We start from the raw sequence: 8,208 nt of genomic DNA, 5'->3' as shown, positions 1-8,208 counted from the left end.
CCTGTGCACGGTGGCTCTGGATGTTTCTACTCCAGACTCAGTCCACTGCTTCCGCAGGTCACCCAAGGTCTGGAATCGGTCCTTCTCCACAATCTTCCTCAGGGTCCGGTCACCTCTTCTCGTTGTGCAGCTTTTTTTGCCACACTTCCCACAGACTTCTCACTGAGGTGCCTTGATACAGCACTCTGGGAACAGGCTATTCATTCAGAAATTTATTTCCGTGTCTTACCCTCTCCCTTGAGGGTGTCAATGATGGCCTTCTGGACAGCAGTCAGGTCAGTTTTGAGTAATGAACCAGGCTGAACCAGTTTTTAAAAGCCTCAGGAATCTTTTGCAGGTGTTTAGAGTTAATTAGTTGATTCAGATGATTAGGTTAATAGCTCATTTAGAGAACCTTTTCATGATATGTTAATTTTTTTAGATAGGAATTTGGGGGTTTTCATGAGCTGTATGCCAAAATCATCAGTATTAAAACAATAAAAGACCTGAAATATTTCAGTTGGTGTGCAATGAATCTAAAATATATGAAAGTTTAATTTTTATCATTACATTATGGAAAATAATGAACTTATCACAATATGCAAATTTTTTGAGGAGGACCTGTATGTACTTTAGTTAAAAAATCATTCTACACTCTTTCTGTAGCATTGATTTTTTTTTTTTTTTTTTTTTTTGATTTTTAGCTGGGCCCAGAATCACATCCAGTCACTTAAACAGCAGAAGATTCTGTGATACCCTCACCAACAGACACACAGGTAATAAGACAGGTTTTTTTATAACCATTTAGTTTCAGAGCTGCACATTATACATTATATTTATAGTAATTATTTCCCAGCAACAATGTTGATCAGAATGTGTTTGACAGAACGATGCGAGGATGGCATTATTACAGGCTTTGTCCCAACCCTGTTAGGGCATACTGGATTTTTGCGCACATTTACGAAACGTATTTACATTTATGAATGACAAATTGTAATATAAATATATCGGTTTCTATATTTTAAACAACTTGACACAAATGATGGATACAAACGCCCTCTAAACAATCCTGAAAGTTTGGTTGGCACTTAAACCTAATAAGTAGTAATGAGTATTTATGATAGCTTTTGGGGACATTAACCTGTATTTTAACTGTCCTTATGGGGACACTTTGGCTTAGTGAGGATGGAATCCTAGTCCTCTTAGGATAACCATTGGAACTCGTATGTAATTTCTTGCTGATACAATTTTGTTTATTTATACAACTAAAAACTATTATGATCCTCCTACTGTTTTTTGCAAACTATAAGGTGCACCGTAGCAGTTTTCCTATATAGTTCATTGGGTACATCCGTCAGTAAAAACCATTATAAATCCTAAAATATTGTTCGTCTAATTACTTTTTCCGCTGAAATTTGGAGACCATGTATTTAAAATGGCTACCCTCATACACTGTCCATAAAAGATGGATAGAAACATTCTCTAAACAGAAGTTGGTAATAACCTCAGGTCTTTATTTTAAATCCACTGTGCTTGTGTACAGAGCAAAAACAATAAAATATGTTGGCCCTAATAATTTCTAGCAAAAGGAAAGTGTTGTTTCCCCTTGTTTTTGTTTTGTAATACTGTTATTCAGTCTCATAAAGTGCCTTATCTGTTTTGTAATTTCATAGCCTCAAATGATAATTATTTTTTATTACAGGTATGGTCAGAAATTGACCATGCATCTCCAACCAGCGAATGTGTTACCACCACCTGGAAAGAGTGTATTTGTAAGTAACAACATTAATTACTTGCCTGTCCGAAGTCTGTCCATTAGGGTTACATAAAATATCTACCTTTTTAACTCCCTATTCTTGAAAGTTTGTGGTCTGAAGATCACATTTAACTGTGACAGGGTTTAAAAGTAGTGTTGTCAAAAGACCCGGTACTTTGGTACCAAGTCGGTACAAAATTTTTAAAAATGTGACTGTACCAGGTTTCTTTAAGTATTGGTAGTACCGAGGTCTCGTTCAAACCCGTTCAGCGCTATGATTTCCGTGAAGCAGAAAACGAGGATGGAATCTCAAAATCCAGTCATGAAAATGAAACTTACATTTTTAATATGGACAGTCATGGAATTTGTCAAAGTTAGCGTAAATTAATCAAATCAAATCTCCGTATGGACCAGTATCTGTAAATGTTAAGCCGCATAAAAATCCGTGTTCTGCGCGTCTCTGTGTGAATCAATGAATGGCAGAGACGTGCAGGTTTGTTTACTACATGGACTGAAGCGCATGACGCTTGTATTAATTTCAGCATCTGAGCTTCAGAGTTCTCTCTCCATCAAGCGATCTGAACTTTTCAGTTCATCTCAATGGACGCACAGCGCACCTGTATTTGATGCTCTGTAAACTCTGTGTGAAGGCGCACGACTCACCGTCGCTTTACTGATAGCGCTGTTTCTCACACATGCAAAGAGAGAGAGCGCGAGAGTCTTACCACGCTGAATCGACACGCTATATGTAAACTATTCTTTGTTGTCTTCTCCTGTCAAAATAATGGAGTTCATTTACAATTATTCATTTTCGAACAAGCAGAAGACACTCCGGTTTCTCCGGTAGTGGCCGGAGCTAATGTGCAAATGGCAATTTCATTGGCTGACGCTCAACTAGCACCGACCCTGTTTTGATTTCAGCAAATCAGTTTGACCGAACGCAGACAACGTGATTAATATTCATGAACCCAGCAGCTCATCAATTCATAGTGCATTGTATATACATTAGTATGATAGTAAAATTATCCTTTAATAATAATTATGATCTATTACTATTTTTCTTACAGAAACCCTCAATGACCAAAAATATCTTAAGCATCACCACCAGTCTTAAGTTCAGTTAAAATGACAAATATGCATTCATTAGGCCTAAAAGTAAATTTTTACATAAAGACATTGTGCTAGAAATATTACTATTATTTAGTAAAATGTATGTGATACTGCTACTTACTGTTAAAAATTTTTAAACTTTATTTTTTTAAGAAATAAATCACAATATTTCTTCCATGTTTTAATTTTAATAGCAAATCCCCTTTATTTACCAAAAATAAAATGTTTAAATTTCATAAATTAAAAGACAAATTAAATTTGGGTGAAACTTATTTACTGTTTTTCATAATTATATAACCTGTAGAAAAATTTTAAACACAATTGTAAATAAGTATAAAGAATGGCATTGGTTTTATTTTTATTATTTTATTAATATATATATTTTTTTAATTGGCATATTTTTGTGTTTTGCTTTGGTACCGAGAACCATGGATTTTCACTGGTATCGGTATCAAATACTGAAATTTGGGTACCGTGACAACACTATTTAAAAGGTATACGACTCACCAAGAAATATTTTGATTGTGTACTGCTCTGCATACAACTGTCTAATGTCTAAACGTTAAACCAATATGTCTCTAATGATCTCTTTGTAAGAGTCAAAACCACAGTAAGATTATTTATCGTAATGTCATGATGAGAATTACAAGAAATTGCCCCAACTCATGCTCGGCCAACATCAAATTGTAGGCTATTATTTCTGCTGTTGTGCTCATGTGTAAATTGAGGATAGAACGAACAAGTGATGATATTTGATACCTTCTGGGGACATGCATTGACCTGTATTTTAACTGTCTTTATGGGGACACCTTGTTTAAATGGGGATTGCATTATATGCATAATATAATTTTGTAGAATTCTCAAGACCTTTATATTTGTCTGATTACAGGTTGCCTTCCTTCACAACATGGACTAGGGTTAGGGTTCTTAACATGAACGACACCGAAATGGACCAACTTGCTGATATCCTGGGACATGATATTCGTATCCACAGGAAATATTACAGATTACCCGAGGGAACACTATTAACAGGGTATGTAACCTGTTAATCGAGTTTAAACTAGCTGTCAAGCGTGTCCTAGTGACTTTGGAAGAATCTGTGCATATCTCTGAATACGAAGACTATATTTCAGAGTGCGTTGAGCCTGATCCTGGGATAGAGAGTGAAACCGAAACTGTCAGATCATTCTCATGACGTGATGTCAAGTGAGCCAGGTAAAGATTTGTAAACACATTTTTTAAGATGTTTGTAATTTCCATTAGTTAAATAATAATTAAATCATGCCTTCAAGCAGGCACTTCAGGAGTGAATAGCAGCAGGCCAGTAAACACGAATGAAGGTAAGACGTATGAACAGGCAGTTAAATGTTTAAAGCGATTAGAATATCAAGAATTCCCCCCCAAACAGCCTATCAGTAATTAGTAGTTTGATTTAGAAATGTATATGATTGTGTTTCTAAAGGATCTCCAGAGAGGTCACGGGAGGTCATGAAAGTAACATCAGGTAAGGAACCTGTCCTGTAATAGTTTTTATTTACTTTATTTATAAAAAGTCAACAACATCATAAAGAATACAGTAGTATAAAAATAATCCAGTCTTGCACCTACAACATATGCAGTGCAATTAATGTAATTTTCTTGTCATTAGTTCCTAGGAAGAGAAAGTGGAGTGAAGTGGAGATTGCAGCTGTAGAAGAGACAATGATGAAATGTATTCACTCGGGAGTTACTCCTGGAAAAGTCGACTACATTGCATGCATTACAGCAGCCCCCAAAGCCCTCGGTGAACGAGACTGGCAGGCGGTGAAGTATTATACAGTATTGTTCAAAATAATAGCAGTACAATGTGACTAACCAGAATAATCAAGGTTTTTCGTATATTTTTTTATTGCTACGTGGCAAACAAGTTACCAGTAGGTTCAGTAGATTCTCAGAAAACAAATGAGACCCAGCATTCATGATATGCACGCTCTTAAGGCTGTGCAATTGGGCAATTAGTTGAATTAGTTGAAAGGGGTGTGTTCAAAAAAATAGCAGTGTGGCATTCAATCACTGAGGTCATCAATTTTGTGAAGAAACAGGTGTGAATCAGGTGGCCCCTATTTAAGGATGAAGCCAACACTTGTTGAACATGCATTTGAAAGCTGAGGAAAATGGGTCGTTCAAGACATTGTTCAGAAGAACAGCGTACTTTGATTAAAAAGTTGATTAGAGAGGGGAAAACCTATAAAGAGGTGCAAAAAATGATAGGCTGTTCAGCTAAAATGATCTCCAATGCCTTAAAATGGAGAGCAAAACCAGAGAGACGTGGAAGAAAACGGAAGACAACCATCAAAATGGATAGAAGAATAACCAGAATGGCAAAGGCTCAGCCCAATGATCACCTCCAGGATGATCAAAGACAGTCTGGAGTTACCTGTAAGTACTGTGACAGTTAGAAGACGTCTGTGTGAAGCTAATCTATTTTCAAGAATCCCCGCAAAGTCCCTCTGTTAAAAAAAAAGGCATGTGCAGAAGAGGTTACAATTTGCCAAAGAACACATCAACTGGCCTAAAGAGAAAATGGAGGAACATTTTGTGGACTGATGAGAGTAAAATTGTTCTTTTTGGGTCCAAGGGCCACAGGCAGTTTGTGAGACGACCCCCAAACTCTGAATTCAAGCCACAGTACACAATGAAGACAGTGAAGCATGGAGGTGCAAGCATCATGATATGGGCATGTTTCTCCTACTATGGTGTTCGGGCCTATTTATCGCATACCAGGGATCATGGATCAGTTTGCATATGTTAAAATACTTGAAGAGGTCATGTTGCCCTATGCTGAAGAGGACATGCCCTTGAAATGGTTGTTTTCAACAAGACAATGACCCAAAACACAGTAGTAAATGGGCAAAGTCTTGGTTCCAAACCAACAAAATTAATGTTATGGAGTGGCCAGCCCAATCTCCAGACCTTAATCCAATTGAGAACTTGTGGGGTGATATCAAAAATGCTGTTTCTGAAGCAAAACCAAGAAATGTGAATGAATTGTGGAATGTTGTTAAAGAATCATGGAGTGGAATAACAGCTGAGAGGTGCCACAAGTTGGTTGACTCCATGCCACACAGATGTCAAGCAGTTTTAAAAAACTGTGGTCATACAAACTAAATATTAGTTTAGTGATTCACAGGATTGCTAAATCCCAGAAAAAAAAATGTTTGTACAAAATAGTTTTGAGTTTGTACAGTCAAAGGTAGACACTGCTATTTTTTTGAACACACCCCTTTCAACTAATTGCCCAATTGCACAGCCTTAAGAGCGTGCATATCATGAATGCTGGGTCTTGTTTGTTTTCTGACAATCTACTGAACCTACTGGTAACTTGTTTGCCACGTAGCAATAAAAAATATACTAAAAACCTTGATTATTCTGGTTAGTCACATTGTACTGCTATTATTTTGAACAATACTGTATAAAAAACAGAATCACAGCATATGAGAGAAAGACCACTAAAAAGTAAGGTTGATTTTGGTTGTTGATTCCGTTTTTGCGTTTTAGTTGAATTATTATTTTTTTTTGGTCTCAATACTAGGGCTGCACGATATTGGGGAAAAAGGACATTGCGATATCTTATTTTTCTGCGATATATATTGCGATATGATATCTAATCTAATTTTTTCTTACAAACAAAAATGGCATGAGCACACATACATTCTCATTTTAAATGATTTAAACATCAGAGTATTGTTTAAATTAGAGTAAATTATTTGTTTGTAACTTTAGGATATGGTTTGAATTGTTAACATTAACTAACATGAACTTACCATGAGCAATACTTGTGTTACTATATTTTTTAATCTTTGTTTATCTTAGTTATCTTAAACACAGCTGTTCATTGTTTGGTAATGTTACTTCACAGTAGGGATGCACCGGTTGACCGGCCATTAATCGGAACCGGCCGGTTTTTGCTTAAAATACGCAATCGCCCGTTTTTGGTGTTTTTCCGGCCGATTATTCCGGAAGTGCGCTCGTGTGCACAGACTACATTGTAATCGTTTGCTATGTAATTTGTGTGGAAGAGTATTTCGAAATCTGTGCGCAGGACACAGGCAGTCGATCAGTACCGGAAATGCAGAGCTTCATGTCTGAGGCACAGATGGCAGGAAGTGAACAGCCGCTGTTGTACTGCCGCACAAATAAGAGCCTTTCCTGCACACTGAAGCTGCGCGAGCGTATACTGTATCTGTCCGCGCCCTGAACACGAGTAGACCGTGAAGAGATGTTCAGCTCAACTTCTCACGTGTTGGATGAGAAACGAAACGGACTAAACTGTGACAACACAGAATTATTTTTTATTTATTTATTTACTTTTTTTATTATTATTATTAGAACTTGCATTCATGTTTGAAAAGCCAGAAATAAACTTCAGTTCTGAATTAGGATGATTATTTTTATTTTACCCTAAAATAGACTTAATTTAATTTAAAAATCATCTGCTGTAGCACACTGAAAAAAAGTATTTCATCTAATTAAAATATTTTAGGGTAATGATTCACATCTAAATTTTTTTTACTTGAGTCAACAAGTTATTTATTTTTCACTGGCTCAAGTAAAAAAATATAGATGTGAATCATTATCCTATTTATTTTTTAATTATTATTATTATTGGATGAATGAAACCCTTTGCATCTTTGTTTTATTCGCACAAACATTATTTGATTTTAACATTTTGGAAAATGTATTTATATAGCATACTTTTATTTAGTCTCACTGGTAAAGACCTTTTTTTTTTAACTTAAAACCAAATTTAAAAACTAAAATACTGAATGCTGATCAAGAAACATCTTATTGAATGTGTGTTGATTGTGTTGTTTGGACTGTAGAACTATGCAGTTGTTACCTTTAATTTCACATGGTTACAGTTAATCTTTTATTTAAGGCCAGTTCTCTGTAGTTTCAACCCAATTAAAAAACAAAAGCTAAATGCTGATGTCTGTACCATCTGTGTTTGTATTGAATGTAGGCTACTTATTGTGCAGTTACTGCTATTAATTTAATAAACAAGATTTGACAACACAGAACACGTCATCACAGAATTATAATTTTTTTTTCCGACATCGTTTTTTGATTTTGATAAATTTGCGCGAGGGAGAGAGCAAGACAACGCTTGTGTTGTTTGAAGACGGTGAAGGTGGGCGTGAGCGCGTGGCTGGGCCCCCTCTCTCTCTCTCTCTCTCTCTCTCTCTCTCTCTCTCTCTCTCTCTCTCTCTCTCTCTCTCTCTCTCTCTCTCTCTCTCTCTCTCGTGCTCTTTCTCTCTCTCTGCTCGTTCTTATGCGCTCTGTTAAACTGCTAGGACTTAAACTGCAATTAATCCGCGAATCAA

The sequence above is a fragment of the Carassius auratus genome, chromosome 37 (genome assembly GCF_003368295.1).
Source record: "Carassius auratus strain Wakin chromosome 37, ASM336829v1, whole genome shotgun sequence".
NCBI lineage: Eukaryota > Metazoa > Chordata > Actinopteri > Cypriniformes > Cyprinidae > Carassius > Carassius auratus.
Note: the sequence above shows the minus strand (reverse complement) of the source record.